The following is a 9,803-nucleotide window of genomic DNA, read 5'->3' on the forward strand; positions in this document are numbered from 1 at the left end:
AGGACAACACAAACACAGAATAAACATATACACATATCAAACACTTACATCTTGTATGGGATTCGAACCCACGATCCTGCACTCCGACCTGGCGAAAGCAGTACATGTCTTAGAACGCTCGGCTACCGTGACCGGCCAGTAATTGTTTATCTGGGAAATTGTATGTGTGAACAGTTCTTCAGATAACTGGCTCTTCAAAGGAAATCATACGTACACTATTGTATCACTATTTTATGAAATAATATTTGCTGCCCAAAGGCCTTATGTTTTCACTCCGCCAGAAGTTAAGGTTCTCATATTTGTGGGGTTACGTTCCACTGTTTGCAAACTGTATATTCCCACAACGTGATACCACAAATATGCTTCATTCTTGCCTCTAAGCAGTTTTGCTATCTAAAGAGCGCAAGCATTCTTTAATTGGTAGCAGAACCAATGTTGGCTAAACACATTGGCCACGCGATCTAAGGTATGAACTGTCTTCCTCCGCTCAAATAATGGGATCGTGGGTTCGAATCCCACTTGAAGCATGGATGTCTGTGTGAATTTATTCCGAGTTTGCGTCGTCCTGTGTGTAGGTAACGCCCTTGCGACGGGCTAATCCCTCGTCCAAGGAGTCCTACCAGGTGTGTAAAGAGATCAAGAAACTGAAACAGAGGCCAAGGTCCAACAAAGGGCTGTAGAGCCATAAATAGATTGAACTAAGTTTGTCCCTGCGCTAATTAAGCTTCACGTCATGACGATGGATGAGGAATGGCGTTGTACAGTCGCCCGCTCTTAACCTTGGTGCTATATGGGGATTGATTGGTCATATTCATGTCCCGGAACAATTTACACATGGGAAAGCATCCCAAGTAAACGGAGCCTGCAGGTACCGTATACGATAACTGAACTGAAGCAAAGAAGTTCTGGGTTCGTAGTTCTGCCTAGGAAAGTAGCTTCCAGTCGAATCCTCGGATGGGAGATCGGCTAACCGCAAGGGATGCTAAGAACCGAATGACCTTCTTTCTGAGCCCCTACAATGTCCGTGTATCTAGGACTTGACACGTTCTACAATCTCGACCAGTCAACAGTTTGACCGTTGTGACTCATTATTCAGTCATGTGTTATTTTAATATCAGTTCATGCTTCCCACTGCGGTGGACCAGTTCGAGCCCAAGTCAAGCCATGGTGTATTTATTGTGGATACAGTGGTACTGGGCGGCATTTCTGTAAGTACTTCTGTTTCCACTTCTGATTCTCATACCACTGTTGATCCACATTTATAATCTATCACCCGGGGCTGGTACAATTGACGAATTAGTGGATTCAGTCTCGTCGTACACGAAGAAACTAAAAACAGAAACTAATTTAATATCACGAGGCCGCTCTATCACAAACAAAAGCACTACTCGTATCTTTACGTGGACTAATTTCTTATTCATAAGATAGGAGATTGCGACACGGCATTCTAAGTGACTCAGCAACATTTTCAAGGTTCTTCGGACATCGCATTCTGCTTTCCCTACTTCCTATTGCTTCTTTTCCTTCTTTCTTTCTGCCTTCCATTGTTTATCTATGTATTTATTTCTTCCTAAATTATACCTTTGTTCGGCCGCGCCATAGCTCAAGCGGTTAGTCCCTGGCTTTTCACCGCGTCAGCCCGGGTTCGATTACGTACATGATAAAAAATACACAGATAAACGCTGATCTACTTCAATGCTTCTAGTGGGATTCGAATCCACGATCTCAGTGTTCGAGCAGTTGAGGTGCTTTGCGCAAGTTGACGAAGATCGGTCTTCGAAATTTTATATATGTCTTCATTTCAGGTGTGCGGATTTGTCGGTTAAGATAATATTTTCCTGCCATTTATTGACTCTTTAAATTTAAGCATCTGCAGCACAGGAAATTGTAAGTGTATAAATTAATACGGAAATATCAAAAGAAATCTTAGGGAATCGAACCCAGGACCGAATGGATTAGCAACATATAAAGAGATACGTCTGGGCCCTCGGTATAACAAATAGTATAATTAGCTTTCGGGTAAAATTTATAGAGCTGTCATCAAGGTTTACATATTTATTCACAGACTGAAGAATGTTACAAATGGCATTAGAATTGTCAATACAGAATTATGTAAAATAAATTGTTATTTAATTCCTGTGAAGTTCTATATCGGTGATATTAAATGCACATAACAGTGCGAGAAATTGGAAGATCAGTGCTCCATTCATAGTGCAGGCTGTGTGAAGAAGTCTCCATATCAATGATGTGTTGCAGTAGCGCACCAAAACAAGCGCGATTGTGCCGTCTTCTGTTGTCACATCCGCGAAGTCGAATTAAGGACCGTCTGTGGGTATCTCACTGTCTACACTGCGGGGGTAGCGTCTCGGCTGCAACAGATAACGACAAATTGATAATGATGATGAATGAAATCAAATCACTTTTTTTAATTCGCTTAGTGGGGGGTGGAGTCCAACGGGGTTCAGTCGGTACGGCGACCACTGATTGGCCTATTGTAGCCTGCCCCCGATGATTATGATGATGGGGAATTTAGTGGAATGAAGATTGCAAAGGGAAACCGAAGTACTCGGAGAAAACCCGACCCAGCGCCACTTTGTCGTACAAAAATCCCACTCGACCACACTTGGGGATCGAACACGGGCCGCCGCGGTGAGAAGCCAGCAACTAATCGCTTAAGCTATGGCGCGGCCAAATCAATTCCTTATTATTTATGTGCCAATTCAGGAGCTATAGTGCCATTTACAGACACAACACAGTGTATATACAAGTAATCTCATTGTGGACAGAGAGACAATAAATTAAGAGACAAAGTACATGCAAGCACTCGAGGAAAAACACATTAACACATAAAAAATAAACAAAACAAACAAGCAAAGATGGAAGGAGGTAATGTGAACATGATAATTTAGACTGCACAGTACAGAATGTTGGAATTTTGAACAAATACTGTTAAAAGTTTTTACGTTTATGGGTGTAAATGTAATTGAGAGAGAGGAGTCCCATTAAAAATATTTCCAGATGTTTACCCACCGCGTTGGCAGCAGAGGCGCACCGAGCAGAAGGACAATATTTATTTTTATACGGACAAACACCAAACAATGAGAAGTTGTGTCCATTTTATTAGATAACAAGTATGATTTTTGTAAGATTGGATTCCTAGGTTAAACGCCAGACGGCTGGCCGGAAGGCGAGAAGACAGAACCACGGCTGACGCCTTGCGTTCCTTGTCAGGCGATCGCGTTGTATATTTAGAAGAGATAGTTTACCGATCAGTGGAAAGACCCGGACAAGTTTTGCTTCGTGCGACAGGAAAAGTCCAACAAGTTGCCGAATTTAGGGATTTTGCGCGAGCAACTATTCCTGACTAGAAAAATGGTTGAGTTTTGGGAATTGAAAAAAATAAAGCCGCTTGGGACATTCTGTTTCTAGCGGTTACTCACAGCAGACGGATTAGAGCAAAGTGTGCCTGTGGAAGGAGTTGGGATGGAGTCATTTTTCTTCATTTTTATTATGTTCAGCATGAGTTTTCGGGTCACTGATTCATTGTTAGATTGTTAGAAATTCTGGTTAAAGTGTGTTTTAGAAAGAAATAAAAAGTGTTGGTTTGTGCCATTTAAGGTTAGGATATTATGAGTAGTTAAATGTAACAAATGAAAATGTGGGTGTAAGCGAAGGTTTTGTCTGTGTGTGTAGACAGGTTGTTTGATGTAACCGCGTTTTATTTTATTATATATTACTTTATTGTCGTTGTTTTGAGTGCTCGAATTTTGTGGATCCTCTTATATCAGCATGTTTTCCACCCTACAGATTACAAGATATCCAAGGACGTCCGATAGGGCTTGAGTAGAGTCACTGACCCCTATCAAGGTAGAACATAGTCGATGTGATAGCTGGGAGGAATAAGAAGGATAACAATTTCACAAAGGGAAATGCAGGATTTAAGGCCACGATAGACCTGAGCAAGAATAAAATACATCAAGGTGATGACCCCGTTTAGGTAAAGATTGTAGACTTAATTCCTCTAAGGAAATAGTGTTAATATATGGGATATGAAGTTAAAGAACTGTAAAAATAGACGGAACCAAACTTCTGGTGTATGAAGAAAGCAGTCTTCTGGGATTTGGCACCGTGTATATGTGTACTCGTATATACACGGTGCCAAATCCCAGAAGACTGCTTTCTTCATAGTCACCGCCGTGAAAGCCTCAAATCTTACATTCTGCAGTATGCTTTCGAGCTTACTGGCATCAGTGAACGTGACTGATTTCAAAACTACGAAGGCATAGTCCAAATTGGACCTAACTAAAATCAAAGGCCGCGCCATAGCTGAAGCGGTTAGTGGCTGACTTCCCACCGCGGCTGCCCGGGTTCGAGCCCGAGTCTGTTCAAGTGGGATTTGTGGTGGACAAAATGGCGCGGGGGAGGGTTTTCTCTTAGTACCTCGGTTTTTCCCTCCCAAACTTCATTCCACAAAAATTCTCCATCATCATAACCACCCGGGACAGGCTACAATAGGCCAATCAGTAGTCGCCGTGCCGAGTGGACCCAGTTGGACTCCACCCCCCACTAAGCGAATTAAAAAAATTAACAGAAATCAATTATAGTACATACAAACACTCCAGGGAGGAAGATCTGTAGGTAACGGAACAAATAAGACCTAAAAGCTTTATGCATTCAGAAAATACGTAAAAAACATGACTGTGAAAAAGTAACTTTGAATGAAAGGAAACACCATGATCTTTAATACACTCGGTTCGTGTAATCATAGCTTGGCAAGGCTGATACTCCTAACATTGAGAGTTTCACTTCCTGTTGTATCACACAACACGCGTTTAGCAATTTTGAGTCTCATGGAGTTGGCAGTACACAAGGTATGTCAGGTAGGAGTAAGAAGCAATCATGTGGCGGGATAATGACGCAGGAAATTTTTTAGATAATCCGCAAAAATGAAAATTTTACTCTAGTTAATAGAGTTGTAGATCATTAATGAATACACTTAGAAGAGAATGACCCAGAACTGTGCCTTGTGACACACCAGACAATACTTCAGAATGTAGGAAGAGAAATTTTCTGTTGGTCAAGTGACTGCGAAACCAGCTAATATAAACATCAGAGAATCCGAAGGAGCAATATTTATGGAAGAACATATTGTCTGGGACATGGTCAAAATCATTTGAAAGATCAAAATAGACAGCATCATCTTGAGTCTGAACGCGGACAACAGGAGTCAAAGTGTCAAGAAAATTTACCAGATTGATAATTGTAGATTAGTTATTGTAAAGTCAAATTGATTGCGATAAAATTTAGCGCAATTCAAATCATGAGCATGAATAATGCATTCAGGCAACATAGATAAACTTTTGAGAAGAGGAGTGGTTCTGTCGTTTTCTCATAGCCGAATGATTGTGTCTCTTAAATATTGGTACATAGGTTTTCTCCATGAAGCAGGGAATACTGTTAGGTCACGCTCAAGTGAAAGTAAGGGAGAACCAGGGAGGAAAACTTTACTTGCAGCTATAACGACGAAAAATTTCCTGCCCCTGGCAACTCCGATGGCAGCCTTTCATGCACTTTTGGACTACCATACGCAGATAGAATATTCTAAAGTAACATGAAGTTGCCTGCTGCGAAAATTCCATACCTGAACTCGCAATGGAAATTATTGTTAACATGGGATAGAAAGACAACAGAACTCAAATGAATGTGATGTGAATCGGGCGTGACCAATCCAGGGTCGGTAGGAACAGACATGAGATCCCGTCATATTTATAAAGATTAGGTCAAACATCGTAACAAGATGACGGGAAGGTGTATATAGCATCCCCCTTGAGTTTAGAATAATAGATTCACGAAACCATTAATAATAATTGCCGATCGATCCCCGTAGATAGAGACATGAAGTTGTTTCACAAATATGATTGAATGTGTAAATTTTTTTTTTGCGAGACACGTGCAACTAGACGGAACAGAGAGAGAAGTGCGCAGTTAAGAGCCCATATTATCTTGGGCATGTCACAATTACGGTGCAGGCCGGTTCACTGTACAAAAATCGGGGAGACTTAAGTAAGAGTGCCCTTAAGTCAAGCTCCGTCGGAGGCTTCATCGGATAGAGAAGGTGTAGGAAGTGTTTCTGCTGCTGCTAAATGCCAAAGAGGCCTTAAAATGTTAACTCACGTGTGGGTCTGCCTCCACTCCTGAAACAGAAAAGAAAATTCTTCTTTCATTACATCAGCACCAGAAGATATACACAAATATGAGTATTTAAAAAATTTACAGCTAAGCAGAGCATTCCTACTCGGTTGTAGAAAACGGAGGCAGATCCGTGCAGGCATAACTGCCATAAAATTAGAAATATTTGTGTTGAGGTCGAAGTGTATTTATATTAGTAGAAACTAACATATTTGTTCTTAAAAATCTATTGAAATCAATTCAAATATTTATAAAAAAACTTAAAATTAACACAAAACCATCCTTATTATATAGGACCGGTAACAGCTGTTACAAATCAGTAAATTTCAGAAAATCAAGTTTCATTGTATTACATGTAGCAGATATCGAAATAACTAGCGCCAGTCTAACAGTTACACGACCATTAGTCGTTAATATAAGAAAACACTGATAGAAATTTTGAGAAAATTTAAGGTAAATTTTTTTCTCATCTAACATTTGAAAGTCCATATAATTGTGAAGTCTCAGGTTACGCTTGAATGCTTGTTAATCATACGGCCTATCTCACAAGCTTAAAAACAATCCCTTGTTGTAGGTCCGTGACTGCCTATTCAGTATATTCATAAATATTCCCCACGTCTGAAGACTTTCTTCTCGAGAACGCAGAGCACTGTGGTAACGAAGGCGCCACTTAATGTGGGTCCTGTGGGTCCTCCTACAATTCTCTCTGTATCGAGATTATAGAGCGTCGGATTAAAGGAGTGACTGGTGAACTGGAAATCTTTGGAAGGATTCAGTGGTGGTCTAATTAAGGGAGGTTCCTGGCATTTTCCTGGAAGGACTGAGGAATACCGCGAAACCTCAGATTGTCCGTTTGCCGCAGTGATTAGAACCTAAGATATCCTGAATCTATCTATCTATGGCTCTACAAATCTTTTTCGGACTTTGGCCGTTTTATCAATATCTTGATTTTTACTCAGTCGGTAGCACTCTTTGAATTGGGGATCATTCCGTCGCGAGGGAGCAAATTGAACAAACAGGATAGTACAAACACAGATGAAATAAACACAGACACCCATGACATGAATGGTTTTCGAAACCACGATGCATGTGTTTGAGTGGGCGAAGACACACCATACCTCAAACCGCGCGGCCACTGTGACCGGCGAAACCTCCTGTATATAAGTCCAAACGTTCCTGCTAGACCAATCTGTTCGGTCCCACTTCGTGTAGTACTGAAAACCGGAAAACGCCCAATTAGAAAACTGCGAAGGTCATGAGAGGATAACAATTAGTTGGATCTGAGCTATATAATTTGGGAGGATCTGAAGTGGATGCTATTGGCTTATCATGGCATCGAATGGGGGACTTCGGTAATAGTGGCGTTGAATATTTGTTTTCTCTTACTGCGATGTGAAATTTTATGTTCGTACAGACGTGACCGTGAATGTTTCTGTCCTATTGAATGCGACACCGTGTAGTTTCTTAGAGAGGTTCCAACGTTTTGGAGGAGCATCCTGCCACCTTCTTCAGGGTGGAAAAGAGGAAGGAAAGAGACTCATCTACCTTGGAGATAAAGGCAAGGCATTCGTCTGTAATTCTGATACCTATTTACCAGTTTACACCGCGTCACATTGCAGAAGGCTGTAATCCTAAACTAACACAGTGTTTGTAGCTTAACCTTAGGGGATGCCTTTGATATATACCAAATCTTCTCTATTATTATTTACTTTGTCTCAATTGTTTCATTTCTAGCTCTTTTAAATCATGCTCTTCATCTTCAATTACAACAATCTGGACCTTTCCTATTTTCTGCATTCTGGCGTGCTATAACAAATTTTCTTCGGGGCTCTTATTTCATTAATTGCAATTGAATGCTCACAGACACCACACCCTTCTCCTTTTAACATTTGCTACCAAGTTAGGGGACATACGTAAGATCCCCAGTAGAGTGGATTTAAGGGAAAAGAGATATTAACATTGCTTTTAGATTTCCGTTCGTGAAATTAACACAGGGGCTACGAGATTGTGCGTTGCTTGTTTGTACTCACCCATTGACAGCAGAATGGTTGCCACCACCACGAAGACAAGCAAGATTCGACGTCCCATGTTTCTAGAATAGACTTATTCTGCCAGGTAAGTACGTGTATAGTCAGTAGTACTGGTGCCCTGTCTTTTATAGGCAATATACAAAGTATATTACCCTTTTATTTGTGTCACATGCTTGATAATTTCGAAAGTAATACTGCTACAAGATAACCAGAACCACATATCGTAGTTGAAAATTATGAAATTGTGTCTTTTTTCCACAATAGATAAGTTAACATCCAAGTATCGGTTAGTTTTCAAAGTTTCGTGAAAGTTTTTCAGTTTCTAATTGATTCGTGTGACTAAAGGCGAAGAATTTAAAAGTGTTATTGTAAAACTTTCCGAAAGCATAAGTAAATGGGACACAATCTTCCTTCTAGTGCCAACTTTCTAACCACAACAATGTTATCACTGAAGTTTTATAGAATTCTCTCGAAATTTGGTATGAATTGACATATTCTTATCCGGATCACTTTGCTATGAATTTTTATACGTATATTTTCACATGACATCTGAAAGCCGGAATAGTCCATTGCTAGACAACGGTTCGGTAAGCACTTTCCCATGCAAAAGTTTAAACACAGAAAAATAGAATAACAGAGGAACAGTACGACATGGTGACATATATTCGGTTCGCCTGGAAGTTGGTTCATCTCAGGAGGGTTCAGTTTTTCGGATTCGTATGAGAGTTCAATGGGTGAGCAGGGTTCCTTCGTTCGTCATTCTTCACAGTGAAACAGAAGACACTCGTAGTCCTGTAAGGAAAGGAGCGAGTCTTAAGCAGTCATTGACTGTGAGCTGTTTAAATTTGTTTCAATTGTAACAGAAATGCCAATATATCCAATCATCGAATCCAGGAACCGTTATTATTACTCACGCAAAGCCATTGTACCTGACAATATTTTATTTACATTTATTGATATTATATAAAACACAGTTGACACAAAATATGGATTCATATTCTGCAAATTTCAGCAACTTAATAATAAACGACACCAGATGATGCAGAGACCGTTCTTCTGGGATGTGGTGGCGTGTAGATATTGCGTTACCGAAGTTTAGAAAGGAAGTATCGCCTCCATCTTCAGGCAATACGTTCCCTCGAAACGTCGGTTAACACGATATCTACACGGCGCCACATCCCAGAAGACTGTTCTCCTCAGAGTCACCTCCGTGAAAAGCTCAAAACGACACCAGATGATAACTCAATAAATGTCGAGACACATCGTGCCTTATGACTTTAATGTAAACAATAATTTGTAATCGTATACCTCATAAGAACTGCTGTGTTAACGGAAGCAATAAATAATTTATGTATATTTCCCGTAATGCGTACATACTGGACTATATCACAAAAGGAAACTGCGTATAGACACAGAAAGTGACGTACTCGTTAGAGAAGGAGGAACGATTTAATCGACACTGGCTCTTCTGGATATATGTTTTTCTTATTGTTGATGTAATCGATATTAGCATGACAACAGTCAAAGGCGCTGTCCCATAACGGCATACAATTTTATGTTTCTGAATTTTTAATATGTTTAATT

At 40.3% G+C, this 9,803-nt stretch overlaps 1 long non-coding RNA gene across 1 annotated transcript; it reads right to left on the bottom strand.

Annotated features, from left to right (window-relative positions):
• Positions 1 to 2,278: 2,278 nt before the first annotated feature.
• On the bottom strand, positions 2,279 to 8,328 carry LOC111862614. Its single transcript, XR_002842456.2, has 3 exons — positions 8,220 to 8,328; positions 6,175 to 6,194; positions 2,279 to 2,369 (listed from the first exon to the last, which is right to left on the bottom strand). It is a non-coding gene; the product is annotated as an uncharacterized LOC111862614 (long non-coding RNA).
• Positions 8,329 to 9,803: the final 1,475 nt, after the last annotated feature.

Source organism: Cryptotermes secundus, unplaced genomic scaffold (genome assembly GCF_002891405.2).
Source record: "Cryptotermes secundus unplaced genomic scaffold, Csec_1.0 scaffold2451, whole genome shotgun sequence".
NCBI classification, from domain to species: domain Eukaryota; kingdom Metazoa; phylum Arthropoda; class Insecta; order Blattodea; family Kalotermitidae; genus Cryptotermes; species Cryptotermes secundus.